Raw genomic sequence first — 10,184 nt, 5'->3', positions numbered from 1 at the left:
AACTCGACAGACACGACCTCCACCAGGTGTTCAAGTCAACATCAACAGTGATGAATCATGGGACGCCTGGGTGGCTCAGTTGGTTAAGTGTCTGCCTTTGGCTCAGGTCATGATCCCAGGGTCCTGGGATCGAGTCCCACATTGGGATCCCCGCTCAGTGGGGAATCTGCTTCTCCCTCTGCCTGTTACTCCCTCTGCTTGTGCTCTTTCTCTCTCTCTCTCTCTGACAAATAAATAAATAAAATCTTAAAAAAAAAGTGATGAATCATATTGATACCATGCATCCTTGAGATCATGGGAATAGAAGGACTCTTCACCTCTGTGGTCTTCCTCCAAAAGCCCAGAATGTCAGTCTCACCATGAGAAAACCATCACAAAAACACAAATTGAGAGACATTCTACAAAGCACCTGACCAGTACTCCTCAAAACTGTCAAGGTCATCAAAAATAGAGCAAGCCTGAGAAATTGTCACAGACCAGAAGAGCCTAGGGAGACATGAGGACCAAATGTAATGAGGTTTCTGGGGTGGAATTCTGGAACAGAAAAAGGATATTGGGTAAAAATTAAGAAAATCTGAATAAGGTATGGACTTTCCTCATTAATAATGTATCAGTATCGGTTAACTGGAGCTTATTCATTAATAATGTTTTAGCCTTGGCTCATTGGTTGTGACAAATAGAACATAGTAATATAAGATGTTGACAATAAGGGAAAGTGAGGATGGGGTATATGGGAACACTTTATATCTTTGCAACTTCTTTTGTAAATCTGTAACTGTCCTCAAATAAAATATTTATTTAAAAAGGGATACAAATGTATGGTTCCTTTCCAGTTGACTCTTTTGTCTCCCCTCCATCACAAAGCTGAGAAGGGCAGGATCTTTTAGGTAGCAAGAAAGAATGGACAGTAAATGCTCTCCTCTTTCTAAGGGACCATCTTTCCTTTCGTAAGAGGCGAGAGGGTCAGCGGCACCCCTGTCTGATAGGCCCTTGAACTCTGGAGACGGAAGTGGATATTCAGAAGGGGAAAAGAGTCAGAAGAGAGACAGTGAATAAGTTCTCAAGACCTAGGATGGCTGGTTACTGTAATGATTGCACTGAAATTACTTTCCATCTAGAATCAAAGTGAGACTTATTTTTAAATCACCCTTTGCTCTGTATGAGTACACAGTGACGACATATTTGTGGTCATAAAAATATAGCAAAAGTAAGAGAGACATATCATCTTTTGTCCACACTTAGACAAACAATGAACATTTAGAAAATTTTAGGTTGCTGCTCTCAAGTACTAACACCACCATCTATACAAGCTGCGGCAACCCAAGGCTGAACCCCAAAATGGAACCTCTCTGAGTCAGGGTCTCTGCCCACTGAACCAGCCTGAAGGTTAGCCAAGGTCAAGGAGCAGCTGCAGGGAATGAATCACCGGCTTCCTCTTCTCTAGAAGAGGCATCCAGCCTCCTCGCCGGGTGCAATGCCAGCAACACCGTCTGATTTTTACCCTGTGGACCTGATTTCCAGCATTCAGCTGTGTGTGTGAGCCAGCCCCTGCCTGAGTTCACCCTCTGACATAAAGTGTAATTTTTGTCCTGGCAAATTAACCTCACAGGGCCTGATTCCTGTACCCTCTGTTACTACGAAGTACTGCGGCCTGTTACAATGGTCTCTTTCTTTCAGGTAGATTCAGGCCCTTTTCAGGATGCTGGACAGATCCGTAGGGCCTAGAAGGCAAGTGCCCATACTCAAGGGATAATTGCTTGGGAAGCCAGTAATCCTTACTGCCCTCTGGAGGGTTGGGGGCACATGGGGTTTGGCAGAGAGAAATTAGAATCATCAGAGTGCTCTCTCATACTGCCTACACATACTCCTGGAAATAATGCTACCCTCTCTCCCTGATGGGGGTGTCCAACCTCCCACAAGAAACCACTCTGGATATGAGTCACCGTCACTGGTGAGAATGGAGGGCTGGGCCACATTCACTGGTGCAGCATTGTGAAATATTGCAGTTTTCCGTACTGACTGGTATCTGGTCACTCTTCCAAGCCTCTGTGACTAGATGCTCCATCCCCCAGGCTTTGTATCACCCAGTCCTCAGCATGATTCCTAAAAATGATTTATCCTTAAAGATAGATTCAGGGTGATTGTTTTTAATGTTACCTATTGAAAAAAAGAAGAAAAAAGTAAACCTAATAAGTGAGGTACTGATAGCCAAGTGAATAAATAATAACCTGATACTTCAATCGTACCAGTTCTTTCTCTCCATTCATGTACTCTTTTGATGATCACTTGCTGATCACCTACTATGTTCTATGGGAAGAGTCTGGGAATGTGATGAATGCGTGCTGGGACAAATGCTGGGGACACTGTTTGGTGTATAAGGGCAAACATTCCTTACTTTTACAAGGATGATCGAGAGCAGGCTTTCACAAGAAGTGACCCAGGATTCAGGCTGCAGCAAAGCCGTCAATCAGCACAATGTAGGTTGTTGAGAACGAGGGTGGAAAGCAAGAAGGAAAGAAAGGGGATCAGCCTTCCCAGCAAAGGGAGCAGCATACACACAGTAAGGGGTAGGAAGCCTGTGGGGTTTGGGGGAAGGTGTTGGGGGAATATGGGGGCAGTGGTGCTAAGAGATAATCAGATCATACATGCCTCCTGCTCATGCTAAGAGACTAGGATATTATACTGAGGGTGATAGAGAGTTACAAACCAAAGTAAGTAGTGGGAAGGCCTGATTAGCTTTGGGTTTTGCCATGCTCACTTCAGTGGCTATAAAGAAGGTTGATCTGAAGGGAGTGAGAGCCTGGGAGGTCTACCTTCTGCATGAGGTTACACACTGGGAAGGATCTTCATGTGGTGGTTAAAAACAGGGACTCTGAAGCCCAATTGACTTGCTTTGAATTAACACCTTGGGTGATCTGGATTATGTTACTTCACCTCTCCATGCCTCTGCTTTTCTAATCTGTAAAATAGGAAAAATAATAGCAGCTACTCCATAGGGTTGTGGTTCACCCATTCATGAGGGCACCACTAGCATGACAAAATCACCACCCAAAGGCCCCATTTCCTAGCACCAACACACATTGGCTTAGGATTTCAACATACGAATTGGGAGACAGGGCCACAAGAATTCAGTCTATATAGCAGGAGGCAGACATTGTTTAGAAATAATGGAAAGGTTGCCTGTTAAGTCTTTTCCATACACCTTTGGAAAGATGAGCAGGGGGTAATATTAACGCACCTGAAAAACATCCCTCAGTAAATGATTTTACAAATTATGTCATCACTGTAACACACAATGTCATTTCCTCATGCTGGACCAAGGCAAGACTGGTCCATCCCTTGCACCACTGCAGAGATTCCTAAATCTGACATCTGATGTTATCACCCTCTGCTTTAAAACAAAGCAAAACACATTTTCTATGACTCTCATTACCTTACGTCAATGCTTCACAGGGCCCATCACCCTCTGGCTCAAACCTACTTCCCCCAGAGGGTCAGTTAATCTCCTTCCATTGAATGCTGACTTCTGTACATCTTCCATTTCAGCAACACTGAACAACTAGCCGTTCCCAGAAAATCCCACATTTTACCACATCTTTGTGCCTTTGTCCAGCATGTTTCTTTTGCCTGGGAATGCCTATCTTTGACTTTTGATTTACTCAGCCTAAATTTCACTTCATCTCTGAAAACTTGTATATTTCTTCACTTCTTTTCTGAGCTCACTTAGCAAAATTCAGGCTACCATTACTTTATCCTGTAATATTTATTTAACTACTCTTTTCTCCCACTACTGTGAGCTTCCTGAAGGTAGGGGCTGTCTGCCCATTCTGTAGTGCCCAGCCAGAACAGATGCTCAGCACATACTTGCTGAATAAATGAAGTAGTCTGTGGAGTTTGATATTCTGCTCTGGCTTCCCTTGGGTTTTTTATAATAATTCAAATGAACAAAGAATAATCAGACCTCATAACCCTGTGTCACAAAACAACTTAAAATTTTCTCATAGCTTTTGGACCCTCTGACCTAGTTCTGTTCTTTCTGCCTACAACGTTTGAACTCTCCAAAGGCCGGTGTTGGCTCACAGACCAGTCTGTCCATGTGGTCACCATGTGGTGTCTGCCATGTTTACATGCTCCCACTGGAGCTTCATGATGGTGCTCTTCAGGTCTTGCTGAAATCCAAGAGCCAAATGTATCAGGGCACCAGGGGTACAGCTTCTGAGCAGAGGGAGCATGGCCCCTGTGACCCTCTTCTAGAGTGAGTTACCCATGCCTCATAGCAGGTCTTCTTGTGTTCAGGATCCCACAAACCTCTCGTAAAAATAGTCTTTAGCTCTCTTATTCCTTTCTCCCAATCCAAAGTTTACTGCAAAATCATGAGTTCTTCTGTGTTCTAGCATCATTCATCTTTTGACTCCAAAACCCATGTTCTCTCCACCACCACCTACTGCTTTATAAATCCATGGAGGTGATGATACACACATCTTCCTAAATACAAACACAATTTTTGTTTGTTTGGCCTGAGAACATGTGGGGTAATCAGAGACCAAGTTATATACTTGCTTGAGAGAGTCCATGTGGATTGTCTACCCACAAACTATAGGCATGATGGTCAGAGCTCTGATGGTTTAGGGAACTGCAGTCAAGCCATCCCTAGAGTCTTACTAACACACCAATACTGCTTTTGTCATGGTTGTTGATTACTTTCGTGTGGCTCATCCAATGGGTACCGAGGTCCTCCTCTCATGGCCTCATTCCACAGCATCCAGTGCAAATATCCATGCCCTTTTCCTCAGTACACTTCCTTCTCTGATACCATAGCCACCTGTTTTTCCCCTTTTATTGATCTTACCTCCTCAGCTCCATTACATGCCTCTCAGGACATTTTCTGCTGCATTTCTAATAAAAATTAGATTCCTTGGGATGATCTGTGTCCCCTTATGTCTTGCTTATCCTTCCAATCTCACTTCAGTTTACTCTTTCATCCACACACTCTATCCTCTGTTCTAGCTACACTAACATGCTAATGAACTTGACCAACTTTTCCTGCCTTAGAAAGTTTGCATGTGCTATTCTTTCTGCCAAGAATGCTTTGCCTTTGTTCCTCACACGCTGTTTCCCTTGAAACTTTACCTAAATGAGATCAATGCATGACCCTCCATTATTTTTTTACCTAAGCATGGCCTTCACAGCGCATTCCTAAGTCTGTAATTTCATACTTATTTTCATATTTATTTATTGTTTGCCTGTTTATTATCTGTCTTCCTCTATTAATCTTTCTGCCTTCTGAATTCTGGAGATAGGTCCCATGTTCATTTTGCTGTGCGTTATTTATCCATGCCTTGTACAGAGCTTGCATGGTTGACTTTTTAATAGATATTTGTGCTAAAATTATGCTGACTGTCAGCATATGAATAGATATATATTGCATAAGGAAAGGATATTGGATTCATTCCCATTAATAACAGGAATAAATAATGAATGTCCATTGTTATTAATATCATTTAAATTACTCTGGAAATACCAAGCAAAGCAAATTGAGCATAAGTACATTAGTAAGTATAAATATTATCAAAGAGGAAATAAACATTGGTTTTTGCTGATGATGTTGATGATATGACTACTATAAAAATCCAAGGAATCGAGGAAAATTATACATATATTAGAATTCAGCAGAATCTATAGGCTGAAAAAGTAGTTTTTTAAAGTATCCAAATCAATTAGACAATCATAAATATCCAAAACTGTGACATAAAAAGACTCATACACCAAGTCAACAAAAATTAAGATGTTGAGGGGTAAACTTAATGAGAAATTATAGTACCTATGTGGAGAAAATCATAACCTATATACAGAAAATAAAAGAAAATGCTCTCCAATGTCTCCTGAGATTAAGAATTCCTCATATCAGTGAGGTCATATGATACATGTCTTTCTCTGACTGACTTATTTTGCTCAGCGCTGTGAATTGTGTAAGACTGCTGAATCACAGAACTGTACCTCTGAAACAAATAATACCTTATATGTTAAAAAAAAAAAAAGAAGAAGAAGAAGATGATAGCAGGAAGGGAAAAATGAAGTGGGGGTGAAATCAGAGGGAGAGACGAATCATGAGAGACTATGGACTCTGAGAAACAAACTGAGGGTTCTAGAGGGGAGGGGGGTGGGGGGATGGGTTAGCCTGGTGACGGGTATTAAAGAGGGCACGTACTGAATGGAGCATTGGGTGTTATATGCAAACAATGAATCATGGAACACTACATCAAAAACTAATGATGTAATGTATGGTGATTAACATACCATAATAAAAAAAAAAACAGAATACAGTTAGAAAGAATGCTTAGAAAGAATACAGTTAATGCTATTTTTCTACTCTACTTTTATTTTGCTTATAAAAAAAAATCCATGTAGTTAGTACTTGCTTATTTTATTATGACAAAGCTTTATAATAAATTTCTAAAATACAAAAAAAAAAAGAAAATGCTATAATTAGAGAGGGCTACCACTGTTTTGGATGGGAAAATGTAGCATTTTAACCTATTGGTTCTCTACAAATTAAAATTCATCTCATTTATTTTCAATTAAAGCCTCAGCAAAATAATTTTGAACAATGACAGAGCTTTGTAAAATGTATTATAAAAAGTAAACACTTTGTAATATTGGACAAATTCTAACAACAAGACAGATATGGGGAAAGAAAGAAGCCTTACTCTGTATTAATATGTGTTGTTTAATATGTGGTAAAATGGAATTAATGTAGCATTAGAAATATAAATTAATGTAACAGAATAGAGAATACAGAAACAGACTCAAGCATTTAATGGAATTTAACATAAAGATGTTACAAAATAATTATATTTGAAAAGGCAATAAGCACATAACCCAAAAAGTTGTGTAATGAACAGTAAGTCACTTTCGGTCCCAGCTCCCTAGCTATTCAATTTCTTTCTCCCAGAGACAATCACTCTTCCCAGGTTGTTTATCTCTCCACATTTAATTCCCATATATGTAAGTATAGATGCTGAATGTTCTTGTTGTTTGTACACATGGTCCCAAAGTAGATGCTATGCCTCTGTACTGCCCTCCCTTTCCTTTTTCTTACTTTAGTAAAGTACCTTAGAGATTTAGTACACTTAGTAATTACTTAGTAATAGTATCTTAGATACTATTCCACATCAGTACTTAGAATTATCTCATTGTTTCTATTGTTATGTAGCCTCCCATTGACTGAATGGCCTGTAAGTGACTCAACTAGTCTATGAATGCTTTTGCATATTTCAGTAGATGTCCCATCATACATACAGTTTCTCTCGTGGCTGAAACAGCTATAGGATACATCCTAGGCATCACTGGGTCTTAATACATTTTGCCAAATTCTCACTAGTGGTTCATATTCCTAACAATGAATTCCTACTACCCCATGCCCTGCCAAAACTGTAATGTAGTAAACTTTTTGAATTTTTTGATCTGATAGGTTAAAAATAGTGTCTTATAGTATTAGTATGCATTTCTCTTAATATGGCTGAGGTTATGCATATTTTGTGATTTTTAAGAAGCTGTATTTTACACATATATTTTCCTTATGGATTTGGATGAGTCTATGTGGTAAGGAACTTAGTCCTTTATGTTTTATGAGTTACAAGTATTTTTCCCAGCTTATTATTGGTCTTTGACATAGGTTTTTTTTTTTCAATTAGCAATAATTGTGCCTCGGATAAACCTCACTGGCTATAATACAGTCATGTGCAAAGCTGAAATAGGGTTTATTTTTTTATTGATTTTTTTTTAAATTAACATACAATGTATTATTTGTTTCAGGGGTACAGGTCTGTGATTCATCAGTCTTACACAATTCACAGAGCTCACCATATTACATACCTTCCCCAATGTCCATCACACAGCCACCCCATCCCTCCCATCCCCCTCCACTTTAGCAAACCTGTTTGTTTCCTGAGATTAAGAGTCTCTTATGGTTTGTCTCCCTCTCTGGTTTCATCTTGTTTCATTTTTCCCTCCCTTCCCCTATGATCCTCTGTCTTGTTTCCCAAATTCCTCGTATCAGTAAGATCATATGATACTTGTCTTTCTCTGATTGACTTATTTCGCTTAGCATAATACCTTCTAGTTCCATCCACATTGTTGCAAATGGCAAGATTTCATTTTTTTGATGACTACATAATATTCCATTGTGTGTGTGTGTATGTGTATATATATATGTGTATATATATATATATATATATATATATATATATATATCGCATCTTCTTTATCTATTCATCTGTTGATGGACATCTAGGCTCTTTCCATAGTTTGGCTATTGTGGACATTACTGCTATAAACTTGGGGGGGGCATGTGCCCCTTCGGATCACTACATTTGTATCTTTGCGGTAAATACCCAGTAGTGCAATTGCTGGATCATATGGTAGCTCTATTTTCAACTTTTTGAGGGACCTCTATACTGTTTTCCAGAGTGGCTGCACCAGCTTGCTTTCCCACCAACAGTATAGGAGGGTTCCCCTTTCTCTGCATCCTCGCCAACACCTGTCATTTCCTGACTTGTTAATTTTAGCCATTCTGACTGGTGTGAGGTGGTATCTCATTGAGGTTTTGATTTGGATTTCCCTGATGCCGAGCGATATTGAGCACTTTTTCATATGTCTGTTGGCCATTTGGATGTTTTCTTTGGAAAAATGTCTGTTCATGTCTTCTGCCCATTTCTTGATTGGATTATTTGTTCTCTGGGTGTTGAATTTCATAAGTTCTTTATAGATTTTGGATACTAGCCGTTTATCTGATATGTCATTTGCAAATATCTTCTCCCATTCTGTCGGTTGTCTTTTGGTTTTGTTGACTGTTTCCTTTGCTATGCAAAAGCTTTTTATCTTGATGAAGTCCCAATAGTTCATTTTTGCCCTTGCTTCCCTTGCCTTTGGTGATGTTTCTAGGAAGAAGTTGCTGTGGCTGAGGTCGAAGAGGTTGCTGCCTGTGTTCTCCTCAAGGATTTTGATGGATTCCTGTCTCACATTGAGGTCTTTCAACCATTTTGAGTCTATTTTTGTGTGTGGTGTAAGGAAATGGTTCAGTTTCATTCTTCTGCATGTGGCTGTCCAATTTTCCCAACACCATTTGTTGAAGAGACTGTCTTTGTTCCACTGGACATTCTTTCCTGTTTTGTCGAAGATTAGTTGACCACAGAGGTGAGGGTCTATTTCTGGGCTCTCTATTCTGTTCCATTGATCTATGTGTCTGTTTTTGTGCCAGTACCATACTGTCTTGATGATGACAGCTTTGTAATAGATCTTGAAGTCCAGAATTGTCATGCCACCAGCTTTGCTTTGCTTTTTCAACATTCTTCTGGCTATTCGGGGTCTTTTCTGGTTCCATACAACTTTTAGGATTATTTCTTCCATTTGTTTGAAAAAAGTTGATGGTACTTTGATAGGGATTGCATTAAATGCAAAGATTGCTATAGGTAGCATAGACAGGGTATTTTTTAAATATGCATATTTAAAAATCATTGAATATATTTTTAAGTCTATCAGTCTCTTCTTTTTGGGCTCTGGGGTTTTACACCATATTTGAAAATCTTTCTAATTTAAGATTATAAAAACATATTCCTGTTTCTTTCAATTTATTTATTTATCTGTTTACATTTAAATGTTTGATTTTTTCCAAAATTTTTCCAAAATTTATTCTGATGTAAATTTTGAGGTAAGAATCCCCTCCCACTCCAGGTACCCAGCACATTTTTTATTTTGAAAAAAATAGTTTGTCAGTGTTTTGAAATGTAAATATAGCATTTTGTTTTATTTATTTATTTATTTATTTATTTATAGAATGAAAATAGATACAATTTTATGTATTTATTTACTTATTTTTAATCTTTTTTATTATGTTCAGCTAGCCACCATATAGTACATCATTAGTTTTTGATATAGTGTTCAGTGATTCATTAGTTATATATAGATGGCATTTTAAATCACTAGATAAATATATTAGGAACCTCTATGGAGATATTCAAAAGTGTTTGAATGTCTACATATTTTAGACTTAAATATCCCCCCACCCATGTGAAAACAGCAACAGATTTATTACATTGCAATGTTTTAACTTCATATGGTGAAAACACTATAAATAAAGTTGAAAGACAAATAAGGAATAATTAATGTGCAACAAATATAGCAGA

At 38.6% G+C, this 10,184-nt stretch overlaps 1 non-coding gene across 1 annotated transcript; it reads right to left on the bottom strand.

Annotated features, from left to right (window-relative positions):
* Positions 1-7,615: 7,615 nt before the first annotated feature.
* LOC123839974 (U4 spliceosomal RNA) lies at positions 7,616-7,750 on the bottom strand. The gene has a single exon (XR_006789810.1). It is a non-coding gene; the product is annotated as a U4 spliceosomal RNA (small nuclear RNA).
* Positions 7,751-10,184: the final 2,434 nt, after the last annotated feature.

The sequence above is a fragment of the Mirounga angustirostris genome, unplaced genomic scaffold, assembly GCF_029215605.1.
Source record: "Mirounga angustirostris isolate CCGP_5_RB_7025 unplaced genomic scaffold, mMirAng1.0.hap1 SCAF_3, whole genome shotgun sequence".
Taxonomy (NCBI): domain Eukaryota; kingdom Metazoa; phylum Chordata; class Mammalia; order Carnivora; family Phocidae; genus Mirounga; species Mirounga angustirostris.
This window is presented reverse-complemented; position numbering and strand designations above follow the sequence as displayed.